The sequence below is a fragment of the Pinus tabuliformis genome, chromosome 5_2 (assembly GCF_031772625.1).
Source record: "Pinus tabuliformis cultivar Carrire ecotype Pingquan chromosome 5_2, CPIR1, whole genome shotgun sequence".
Lineage (NCBI taxonomy): Eukaryota > Viridiplantae > Streptophyta > Pinopsida > Pinales > Pinaceae > Pinus > Pinus tabuliformis.
The window spans coordinates 734207856-734221382 of record NC_142306.1 but is presented as its reverse complement, the minus strand read 5'-3'; the positions used below and the strand labels follow the sequence as shown (position 1 = coordinate 734221382).

At 34.7% G+C, this 13527-nt stretch overlaps 1 long non-coding RNA gene across 1 annotated transcript; it reads right to left on the bottom strand.

Moving 5' to 3' along the window:
• Positions 1–4922: 4922 nt before the first annotated feature.
• LOC149161320 (uncharacterized) lies at positions 4923–10854 on the bottom strand. The gene is made up of 2 exons (XR_016261498.1): positions 10597–10854; positions 4923–5012 (listed from the first exon to the last, which is right to left on the bottom strand). It is a non-coding gene; the product is annotated as an uncharacterized LOC149161320 (long non-coding RNA).
• Positions 10855–13527: the final 2673 nt, after the last annotated feature.

The window sequence follows — 13527 nt, the reverse complement described above, 5'->3', positions numbered from 1 at the left end:
ATGATACATAACTCTTTCCAACTCACATTATGATAATATTTATGCATATTCTAACCTAGTCGACACTCATAACGTTGTGCGGTCCCTTGTCCTTAATGAACATTCGAGAAGCGATAACTGTCCAGCATTGGGATTCTCCATCTCTGCAATTGTGTCAATTTAGGGTTTTGTTGAGGTGTTACGAGATCCATGGCTAGTACCCTCTAAGGTTGCAATAAATGGCAAGGAGGTAAGGGAGTTGGTTATGGGATAAGTACCTGTCTCCCGTTACACTGAGCAATTATCATTTGCACATGCACTCTTATAGGGAGATGTCTATAAATCCTCACTCCATCCTGTCTGGAATACCTACGTTTCTCAATCATTACCCTCCCTTCATTCATCCAGAATCATAAAGATGAAAAGGCCATCTTGCAAAAAGATATGGGTTACTTTGCTGAGGAAACCTTCGCTTAAATTATCAGTTTGATGGAGAGTTTTGGTTTGAAGAGAAATTTTTATTTTCATGTGACTGTTTATGGATGTTGTGTCATCTTGTCTTACTTTTATTTTCTTGCTTTTTTTTCTTGAGGATGGTCAGATGTTTCTCTAGGGTTTTCCGAAGACCAACTTTCGATGACACTCTTTGAATTCTTGTTAGTCTCAAATGCGGAAAAGGTATACGTTTACCCAAGCATTCTCATATACGAAGGATTGGGTAATTTTAGCTTAGGATTTTAAGTTCTTAGGTTAATTTCCTTTGCTTACTGTGTAGGGTTTACTCCTATTTTCTCTTATTTTCGCATCCAACTTATATGTACGAGATGCAAGCTTTTAAATTGGACATTTATTCTTTTGATTTAATCTTATAACCATGACGACTTCACTACGGGAGCAATACCATCCCAGGGGAATTCATATTGGGGGATATATATTGAGGAAAAAATGACATAATATATTGAACATATAATATGGGGTAAAGGATTTTTAAATTCGCAGGTATAAAAAATGGAGCTCAAAGTTAATGAAAAAATATAAGGGGTATAAAAAATTTAATGAAAAATGAATACCTACAATATCTAGTCAAATTAGAGGTTTTCTAGATTGGCAAGGTGTATTAGATTTGTATTTATAGGGGGTTAAATAATGTTATTTTTATAGGCATTTTCCAATATGCAGTCAAATTAAAGGTATTGTTTAGTATGTGATGAACACACGTGATATGACAAGGTTCATTGAGTCAAGCCCCCGTGCTTATACCTTATTATTACTCTCACTAATTGTCGTGTCATTTTTTCCACAGGTGGGTTTTTCCCTCTTCTCTTCTAGAGAAACTAACAAAAGATTCAAGTTTCCAGACAACTTAACCTAGATTCTCTTGTTAATCGTTCTTCTTTTTCTTCCAGGTCAATCTTTGGGGAGGTTGCACTTGGTTATTGGCCTACCCTAAACTAGGGTTCTCAGGGTTTGATGAAATTTGCAAAATGATTGTATTTTGTGAAGTTAATTCTTAGCCTGCTGCTTTTATAAAATTTCAAATGTTTAGTAAAGACGTTTGACTCAGAACCCTTATCGAGACTTTTGGTCGTATATGGGAAACCCATTGCAATTATATCTATTGGAAAATATGAACATATATAATACATATATATTTACACCATTCAGTATATGAAATCTTACTTGAGTTTGACTATTTAATTTTGTAAAACATGGTTCATAATTTTTTTATGTTGATTTTTTAAATTTTTATTTATTTATTTTATTTTTTATTTCTGACAATGTGTATTCAACATTCTTCTCAACAATGCAATTTGATAATTTATCAATTAATTATTTATGCAGATCTTTTGGGTTTCACAATGTTAAAAAAGTATTCTTCCTATGTTTTATATATTGGCTTTGTTAACAGGGTACCAAAATATTCATGCTCCCTGAACACAATTCTCTTATGAAAGGGGTTAGTTTGAAGTTTGAATTTGTTGTACTAGCCCCATGTTTTCAGCGGTGTAAATGTAATCATTCTTAGAAATAGACTCGGAGTACCACAAGTATTGTTTTCTTTATATATATATATATATATATATATATATATATATATATATATATATATATATATATATATATATATAATTTAGCTTTCTTTCTGAATATCGCTTCGAACGGGACCTAGATACTTCCAACACACTTTCCAAACCCTAACAAGTTCTTGATATTAACAGGTTCTCCATTAAAAGGGTTACAACAACTATATATTTTACTTTATTTCTGGAAAGATTATACAAAATAATATTGACTCATTTATATATATTTGATATTTTGTTCTCAATCATTTGTCTACAAATTTATCTATTTATTAGTCTGATGGAACACGGCGGGCCTAGTCTAGGGCCTACCTAGCTTTCTCTAGTACTATTATTTAGAGCTCAAAAATGTCTCTCGTTGTTGGTATTTATCTAGCTGGGCCTAGAGACTAATCTAGCTAATTGTAAGAATCAATTATTCTATCATTTTTTTTTCATACCATATCACAATCAGAATTTTACCATTTAACATAATCATAAAATAACAACCACAAAAAATCATTTACACTTGGAAGGAAACAAAACATAAAATAGAAGTTACAGAAAATAATTATTTTTTTAAGTCATCTAGGCCACCACGAAAACCACAAAGGATAAAATATTGCTCCATCCAACCAATGAATACATGTAGTCTCTACTAGAACTTCCCCCGCGCCAGTAACAGTTTCCTTGACAGGGAACAGACCAAGTTCACCTAGGGCTTATCTCACCACACTAGTTCATGCCTAGGATTTTACAAACCTCATAGGTCTAACTGGGAATTCCAAAAGCAAACCAACCCAAGAATTCATTTTTCCTAGTAGCATCCTGCCTCCCTGGGAATTCCAAAAGCCAACCAACCCAAGAATTCATTTTTCCAAGTAGCGTCCTGCCTCCCTCGACAACATCCTGTCTGAGGTATCAAGTTTATAGCTTTAGTTTCCTCTCTTGGGCCTCCTCTAACTAGGCTCTAAGTCACTTGGTTTCCTCAAGATTTTTCCCTCACACCTTCTTGGCTCCCTTTTCCCTAATTGAGTTTATTTATCTATGGGGAGAGGAATAACTATCTTCTAATTATGTAGTAATTGAAATTCTCATTTAGCATATTTTCCTCACCAATTTTACTAATGAAATTTATAATAAAATAAACATTTATGTTTATTATATATTCATACCATCCCTTCTATATGACCCACAATTTGCCTAATCATTATAATAATTTAGTAAATTAAAATATTTACACTTCACTGAGGGTATTACATTTATTTATAATTTTACTCAAATTATTTTAAATTAAAATATATTTATAAATTTAAAGAAAAGTTAATTTGAACAAATAAAAAAGAATTTAATTTAATACAATGTAACTTCTTCTCTTGTGATTTTAATTTCATAAAATTTAAATTTTAAAATTTTTATAAAATTCAAATTTCAAAATTTTATAAAATTCAAATTTGATTGGAACTAAATTTCATATTTAAAGTAAATTTAAACAATGGAAAAATAAAAAAAATTAGTTCAATAAAAATGAAAATGTTACTAAAGATGATTTTGAAATAGAATTTTGACATTTTTATTTATCATCCCTTTTGACTGTGTAATGTTATTCTCAAAGTTTTCATACACACTCATTAATGGACTTGATCAACTGTTACTACAACTCAAAACAAAAATCAAACTATTCTTATATTTTTTAGATTTTATTTTGCATGATATATACATTATATGTAAAAAAAATATAACTAATTTTCAATTTTGTTTTAAAAAATATATCCATAAGATATAAACAAATATGAAGTAAAGTCCATGCTTCATCTTACACATAAAAAGTTAAATTATATGGAATTTTATCGCTTTAAATAGGCTACACTAGAGAAAAATACCATGAGAAGAAACATGGGTTAAGAATATTATGGAAAAAATCATGGGTCGTCAAAACCATGAATGGTAAATTGACTAATATACCTTAACTTTATGTTAATGATTAATTTTATTTTTAATTTAACTTAAATTTAAATTTTATTTTTATTTTTATGCAATTTTATCGAGTCAAAATGTTTAGCGGAACAACACAAGACATTACAACATCTCTTCCATACTAGGCAGGAGAAAGGCTGACAATACAAGCATTTTTTTATCAAAATTATGTTGTTAGCCGAAAATATTTATAGATAAATTTAAAATTTGGTTTATTTTAAAGCTATATCAATGATAGAAACTATGGGTATGGTACATGTCATCATTAAAATAATTAGTTAAATTTGTAGTTTTTAAGATATTTATGTACATGTTATGATTAAAATATTTAGTTAAATTTATAGTTTTTAAAATATTTATAAAAAATAATTTATTTTTATAGTTTTATTGATTTAAAAATTTATATTGAATATATTTTTTTATTTATAATATAAAATAATATTTTTGTTTATATATATATATATATATATATATATATATAGATATGACAATCATACTTTTTGGAAGAAGTTCTTACAAATTGATTTTTTATTCTCTTCTTTCAAAAATATGTCACATTGTCTAGTATCATTTTACAATAAACCTAATGTTATTAGCTTTCCTTATTCTCTGTATATTCAATGAGCTCAACTCCCACCTATTTACAAGAAACAACTTGAAAACAAGATACGCTGCGAAGCAGCAAGTCCCTGCCAATAAACACGTGTTGTAATAGAGTGATATGAGCTTAATTACAGTATTCAAAGCCAAATAGAAAGCATGTTATATCATCTGGAAAGGACCTACTATAAATCTAGAAATCTGAAATCGAGTTTCAGCAAAAATGGCGACACACTCTCCTTTTTCATGACCAAGTTCTACCAAACCTGATGCAAAGTTTCAAACATGCTCAAGTGCTTGCCCATATCTTAACCACTCATAATTTCCCAGATGTAGCTTTTCAAAACTCTTGCCATCTTCACTGAAGCTCCAATTCTTTTAACCAGACCAGGATCCCTGTATCCATAAAACATTGATAAGAGTGCGTTGAAACAACCTAAATCTAACAGAGTTCTCCGTGATGCTATTAGAGGAAGATTTTGATTTTGAGGGCAGTAATCAGATGCCAGAGTTCCCATGATATATTAAACATCAACATTACCATGGAAAGCCAATTAAGAAAACCATTTCCACTCAGAATAGATTGTCAATGCAAAGGAGCCACACTTACCATTCAACAAAGAGTAAACCAATTCAATTACTCAAGATTTTGCCCATAATCATTCAGATAACCCTAGTTACTTTTCAAATCATTGCCTCCTAACATTTTGCTCATTGCAATCAAAGTGGCCCTTGGCACTTTCCAAATCATAATACTACTTACGATGAAAAAAAATGCATACCCCCCTTTGGAACAAAGAAAAAAAAGAAAACAAAGGCCAGATTAAAGCCAAATTGAAGAGCTGGGCATCGACACAGAATACAGATTCAAGCGCACTCAGATGTTTGAAGCTATTGAATATTTGGAAATGGTGTATATAATTGATTAACATTTGGAAAAAACAGATATATTGTCCAACTTCCAAGAGGAGATATATAGAGATAAATTTGGACTGGAGGACGCTCGGCATCACCATCTTCATAACTTCTGGGAAAAAATCTGAACTCAGAAGCCAGAATTCCCATGATATATTAAACATCAACATTACCATGGAAAGCCAATTTAGAAAACCCCTTCTGTTCAGAATAGATTGTCAATGCAAAGGAGCCACACTTACCATTCAACAAAGAGTAAACCAATTCAGTTACTCAAGATTTTGCCCATAATGATTCAGATAACCCTAGTTACTTTTCAAATCATTGCCTCCTAACATTTTTCTCATTGCAATCAGAGTGGCCCTCGGCACTTTCCAAATCATAATACTACTTACGATGAAAAAAAAATGCATATCCCCCTTTGGAACAAAGAAAAAAAGAAAAACAAAGGCCAAATTAAAGCCAAATTGAAGAGCTGGGCATCGACATAGAATACAGATTCAAGAGCACTCGGATTTTTTAAGCTATTGAATATTTGGAAATAGTGTATATAATTGATTAACATTTGAAAAAACAGATATATTGTCCAACTTCCAAGAGGAGATATAGAGAGATAAATTTGGAGCGGAGGACGCTCGGCATCACCATATTCATAACTTCTGGAAACAAATCTGGATTGTGCGTCCCAGAATTCAATGAAAAGCCCCCACAAAGAACCAAGAGACTATTCCCTGACACAGAAATTCAAGTTGGCTTGATTTCCCCTGAATAATTGCGGGCGGACATATGAATTTTATTTAGTCTATTTAAGAAGTCTAGGTTTCACATCCAAAGGCCTTCAACAAGGATGCACATTGATCCCTTTAATCTTTTTGCCCATCGCAAAAATCCTAAGAAAATTGGTTAAAGATGCAATACCGAATGGCAATTTACCTAGTGTTAATATTTACAAACATATTCTTATATGACATCTCTTGTTTATTGACAACATTCTCCTTTTCCTTTCAAGAACAATAAGGAACATTTCTTCTCTTGGTCACACATACTAGAAAGATTCATGCTCATGACAGTTTGAAATATTTGGGTTTCTATCTAAAATTGAACACATAACTCTGCCAACTCGCCATGGATAGTTAAGAAAGTGGAGGCTAGAAGAGCATACCAATTTTCTGGTCGACTATAGTAAAGATCCCAAAAGGTATACTAAAAAAGATCAAGAAGCTCAACTATAGATATTTATGGGCTATAAATCAGTCCTCAGATGGGGTGGAGCTCATAAAGTGGACTCAAATTGCAAGGCAAATGGGGGTTGAAGAACCCTAGAATGGACAAATTGTGCTAGCAAAGAAACCATGGACCATCTATTCGAACAATGTCTATTTTCACTGGTGATGGGGTTTATACAAACAGATGGAGCACTAGATTTTTCACTGGTGATGGGGTTTATACAAATAGATGGAGCACTACTTTTTTCACTGGTGATGGGGTTTATACAAATAGATGGAGCACTAGATTTTTGCTGCTGGTGTAATGGATGTTAGTCAAAATTTTCAAGAATTTGAATTTTTCACTACTACACCTAAATGTGCATTCAAGCTAAATAATTTTCACAAATCTGCTAAATCAATATTATAACACCTTGCATTACATTTGTTCTCTCAAAATAAAACTAGGTCACTGTGCCTAGGATATGAAACAATTATTTTGGTACTATTTGAGCCTTTAGGTTATATTATACTCTAGAAACTTAAGTTAATTAAACAATTATAGAAGTATTATGATTGTCTCAAATGCCTTTATGAGATGAACAAGAAAAGCTAGTAGAACTAAAATCAATGTCTGCATTTTGAAGATGAATTTGAATCCGAAAATTTGATGATTGCCTTAAAATGCCTTCTCGAGAGAACAAGAAAAGCAGTGAAAACTAAAATCAATGGCTGCAGTGTGAAAATGGTTTTGAATCCAAAAATGCTTTATGACCCATTGTTTAAATTTAGTTTTCTGCAAATAAAAGTTATGGAAATTTGATTGAATGTCTGAGTCTATGTCTAGGTAGCAAGTTCATACAACATAGCACCTTCATCCTATTTGGCTTTTCAAAGTTTCTAAGGTCAAGGTATTTCAGAAACTGTTGTATTTAAAAACATCAAATGAATGTTTAGAAGTTACACTGCATACAGCTACCCACCTCTCCTTCCCAAACCCAGAAGCTCCGCATGAATATCAACCCCAAAGCTCTATATTCAGGAGCCTCAAGATGCAGGTTCCTTTGTTTGAGTGAATGTCTGAGTCTATGTCTGGGTAGCAGGTTCATACAACATAGCACCTTCATTCATGTACCTTTATTTGATAAATTACAAAAGGCCCTTGCTTCAGTATGGGCGGTATTTCAGAAACTGTTGTATTGAAAAACATCAAATGAATGTTGAGAAGTTACACTGCATACAGCTACCCACCTCTCCTTCCCAACCCCAGAAGCTCCGCATGAATATCAACCCCAAAGCTCTATATGCAGGAGCCTCAAGATGCAGGTTCCTTTGTTTGATTGAATGTCTGAGTCTATGTCTGGGTAGCAGGTTCATACAACATAGCACCTTCATTCATGTACCTTTATTTGATAAATTACAAAAGGCCCCTGCTTCAGCCTGGGCGTATGTGTTTTATCAATCATACCCACTTCTTAGCAACTGCCGCTGCTTCCTTTTAAAAAGGAGGCGTGGCAAACAATTCTTAATTGTCCTTATTTTAATAATGGCCTTCATGGTTGTATTTATGGACTATTTCTAAATTTGATAATTCCTACTTATCCTCTTTGGAATGCCCAAGATTCTCAATTGTAGAAAAAAAAGATAATGCCAAATTTGTAGGGTTCATACTGAGCTCAGCATAGCAATCCTATGATCCTTTGTCTATTATGAGTACTTTTCCATGCATAAGTACAGTTAATGTAGGCACCTCATTCCAATGCATTTGGCAGTGGGAATCTGGAGTGATTTTAGTTGTTTTCTACTCAATCATTCTTAAAGTTCTCATATACCTGGTATAGAGGATGTTGTATGTATTTTGTAGATGCTAGGGGCAGCATACAGGCTAGCCCCATAGCAATCTGATTGTTCTCACTTGTTTTCTGCATTTGCCTCACCATGTTTGTACTAAAGAAAATTGTGCATAATATTGGCAACATATCAGTTTATTGTATGACAAGGGGAATGTTTCCTTTGATTAGAATTATTCCCTACTCTGTGCTACCCTGTCATGCATCTTTACATGGGTTTTACCTCAAATCTGAGTATGATATGTTACTTCAAATAGCTGGTTGTAATGGCAGAGTTTCTATTTCTACTCTGTAATGTAAGGTACACCTGAAATCTGACAATGATATATGGTTACACATATACATAGAACTTGGCATTGTGCTAAGTACTTGAGGGATATTTTTACCAATTATAGAATCTAACCCTAACCTCATTCAAGTGTAATCATGACGAATGATTGCATGGCTGGGAAATGATACCTTCTATAGAGTTGTTTTCAGTTTACTTTTCCAAGATTTCAAGGGATGTTATGATGAATGATTATAGCATATTAAATTATCTGTGTATGAGTTGAGGGAGTATGTTCAGCCAGTGGGACTGTCTTCTTCTAATAGAAACCAGTGGTGGTTGCTTCTTAGTAAGAAATGTGGATGACACTCCTTTTGATTGATTCTATGGTCAGAGGGTTGCCAAAATAAACCTTATCATAACAAAGTAGAAACACCACATGCAGCCTTCATTGAACAAAGAGATGTATCATACACAGAGAAATCGTTCATGGAGACTATAAGAACAACTGACTTGCTTGAAACCATTACAAAGGAGAAATTACCTTTTCTCAAGATGTTCTGGAAAGACCAATATTTGCTAGGAATAAACAGCTGAAAATTTTCTATGATTTCAGACAGAGTACAGGTCAACATGAGCTTTACTTTTCAGATTGTGATGTTTCAAACTCTGAGAGTTTGAATAGAAGTAGACACTGATGCCCTTGATTTAATGGCTTGGGACATTCTCTTACTGGGAGAATATCATGTTTTCCTTTACCTTACCATTAGCATTTGATGGCAGAGAAGGATACTTGTAGTAGCGCTAACCTTTGGTACCTGGGCTAGCGAGAACACGACCTTCAACTAAGACCTTCTGCAACCTCACCTCTATCTTAAATGCCTTTATGAGATGAACAAGAAAAGCTAGTAGAACTAAAATCAATGTCTGCATTTTGAAGATGAATTTGAATCCGAAAATTTGATGATTGCCTTAAAATGCCTTCTCGAGAGAACAAGAAAAGCAGTGAAAACTAAAATCAATGGCTGCATTGTGAAAATGGTTTTGAATCCAAAAATGGTTTATGACCCATTGTTTAAATTTAGTTTTCTGCAAATAAAAGTTATGGAGTGGTGGACAATGACAGGTCACCCCCAACTTTTGGCATGCTAATTGGGAGTAGCCTCCCTATATTACATGAAATACAAAATCAAACACGAAAAGACAGCTTCACGGTGTTGTCCTGCTTAGCAGGAATGCATGCAACATATACATGGGTGGTTCCTAATGGTTCCTAATAAAATATTGCCTCTGGCCAATAGTAGGCTATTGACATTCTGTGGCATTTGGTAATTAGCATATCTTCTTTTTGAAATATCTTAATATAAAATAATCCAAGAAAACCAACTGTGGGAACTTGAGGCTCTCTTTGATATCACTCTCTGGCTCTGGCTAATCAGAAGATAATGAATGTAGACTACACATAGAAGCTAGGAAAATGAGATTGCCAAACTGAAAGGGCTCTCACTCTTTTCTTAGAATAGACATTCATGGTAGGGCTCTGTAAGATAGGATAAAAGGCCTGATGAAATATATTTGCCAGTCCTAGCAATTGCAAAACCAAAATCTAAATTCATTAAATAGACTTTTGAAAGAGCTAGCAACTGAATAAAGCAATAATCAGTCGAAACAATTATCACTAATAATTTAAGAAAATCACAATGTATTTACTATTAATTTTAACAAATATTATAATCACTAACCCTAGTATGCCTTCTGCATCCTTGTCCGCATATTGCCCAAACAAGATATCTATACGTTCCAACTCTTTTGCAGCTACTCTGCTGGCCGCTGTTCAATATACATACAAAATAAGCAAGGACCAGATAATCAAAATCCAAACCAACTGAATTGCGCCATGTAACATCTAAAAGATACAACTAAACAAATATACAGCTCAAATATCAAAATCTATCATGCATGTGATAATCTAATATACAAAATCATTTGTAAGGCTTAAGCCAAACCACTGTGTAAGGATCCAGTAAAGGGTAAGGATCTGGGTACCTGCAATTCAAAAATGTCAAAATTCCAAGAAAATTGAACTCCAACAAAGAATAGCCACCAGAAAAAGGCATTCTAGTAATAAAAATCAGAAAGGAAAGTACATTGTGTTAATAAAAATCTATCTTCACAGAAAGACCCTTTTTCAAATTCTAGTGCTTTCAAATTTTGCTTTTACATCAGCAGTGTTTCCGAAAGGAGAGCACATTTGTTCAACTTAAGCTTCATGGTCTATCTTCCAACTGATTTTTCAGAAACCTACTAGCCTTTGTAGCTTTGCATAAATCTATGTCTTCTGATAAAACCCTCTTCCAAATTGGAATGTACTTTCATTTTTGCAATAACCACATACAGTGCCTTGATTTTGTAGGCACGGGATTTGCAAAGGGCAGTATCTATTTGGGGGAGATTGAAGTTTCTCAAGTATCCACATTTGAAAAGGTGTGGAGTTGTTATGATGGAGGGCAGTATGATCAGGGATCCACTTTCTATCAGGCTACTAACTTACCGACAGGCTTTGTCAGCCTAGGCCATATTGTACACCCTAACTGTTTGCCTCTGCAGCGATGAGTTCTTGTGGCCAAGGAGACTAATGTTTCTGCAAAACTGTCATCTCAATATAAAAATTCCAACAATGCATTGGAAGCCCCTACTGCTCCTTTGTTATTTTTGCGAGACTGTGAAAGGACTTGTGAAACAGGACAACGTCCAGCTCTTGCTAAACCACTGAATTATACTTTGGTTTGGATAAAAGGCCTGATGAAATATATTTGCCAATCTTGATGAAGTTTAGCTTTCAAGGTTGTACAAAAGAAGCTGCCTGTGATGATCATTAAGCTAAGCCTGCGTTAGTTTTCATTTGCTTGTATTTTTCAATTCCCCCGTTAAATTATTCATCGATGGTTCAAAACATTTTATACAAGACACCATTGAAAACTAAACACAAAGTTATTATATGATTTTTCAATGAATACCATTGGTGGAAATACGTCCAATACCCGACCCTAGCCTAGTGGCGGGATATAAAAATACCACTACTATGAACGCTGGAAATATACCAGAGCTCCTGCAACAAACAAAGGGTAGCCACAGTCGAAAACAGAAATAGAGACATTGCCTTAACAATCTTACAAATTTTTTTGGGAAACCATATTTTGCCAGTGAATGCACAATGGCCTCTGACGCCTTAAGTCAATATCACATTGGACCTTAAACATAGCAAAACAGGAGGGTAAAAATGCATGAAAAGCACAGTGAAAGAAGGCCTAAGCTCATCAACTTTATATGCCATCAACATTGTTCATTGAGCTTTACCTTTCATGTCTTGACAATGAAAAAATAAAAAAATCAAAATGAAGAACAAGAACAAGAGAATGCTTAGAGATTGAAATGAAAGTGTGCAAAAATAGAAACTTAAAAAGGCATAGTTGTAAAGGAGGAGTATCAACCTCATAACTTAAATAAATATAATGGGTGGAATAAAATAAAAATAAAAATGAAGTTAGTGGACTATGTGGGCCTTAGCATGAGAGCCACATGCCTTACCACTCCATCCTCTATCACCATTAGATAGCATGCAATTCCTAACCACGCCACTTAAATGTTGCATCAAGCTAACATATGACTCAGTTCAGAAAGCCAGCGTTTTATCGGAAGAGCTTGTGTGGTTCCACTCCGTTTCATAGGTTATTTCGCTAATACAAATGCAGATTTACCACTCTGTTTCATAGGTTATTCCGCTAATACAAATGCAGATTTATAGACCGAGACGAAGAATAAAAATGCAGTGGCAGCAACAATCGGAGCAACAGAAACTGCAGGAATGTTATAGGCAAGAAAATAAAATCTTTCAATGAAATGCTCAGCTCCTCGGATTCTCACGATGAAGAAGAAGAGTCCGAGCGGCCCGAGAGGTCCGAGAGGTTCGAGAGATGGGCGTCATCGACACGGGCATCACCAAATCCAGTGCGGCGCATTTAAGAAATCTCTTGGTGTATGACGGCGAACCAGGCAATCCTCGAGGCGCTGGACACCGACTCGCCTTCGATTCATGTTGTCGACATCAATATAATGCAGGGCGTGCAGTGGCCTCCCTTCATGCAAGCCTTGGCCGAGCGCGAGGGAATAACCGCATGGACTATAGATCATTGCCCTTTGAGTTGAACAGGAATATAACAAGGGCCTTCTATAGAACCCCTGCTATTATAATGGTCACTTGGAGAGCATCTTGACTGGACATTTTGGGACTGCCTGCGTGCATTAACTATTATCCAGATTCAATAGCTCTATTGGCGCTGCGCAAGACCAGGCGACGGCTCGAAGGATTCACGCACACTCTCAGCCTGCGGTTCGAATTCAACCCCTGGATGGGTCATCAGTGTCAGTTCTAAGGGGTAAGGCGGCAGTTAGTCGATGAAGGCAGGCGTCACGATTGATCCTCCCAGGCAGTAAGGTTTTTTATATCAATTCTATGAAGTCAGTTCGGTTGATGAAGGACAGGTCTAAGGTCTTCGGTCGAAGTAGTGAGGCGGTATTGACATTCAGGAAGGGAGCAAGGTCTAAGGTTGGTTGGATGTTCAGTGCACAGCTCCCTCGCAATCTCCACCTGCCCGGGTGAGTCTTTGGCCATC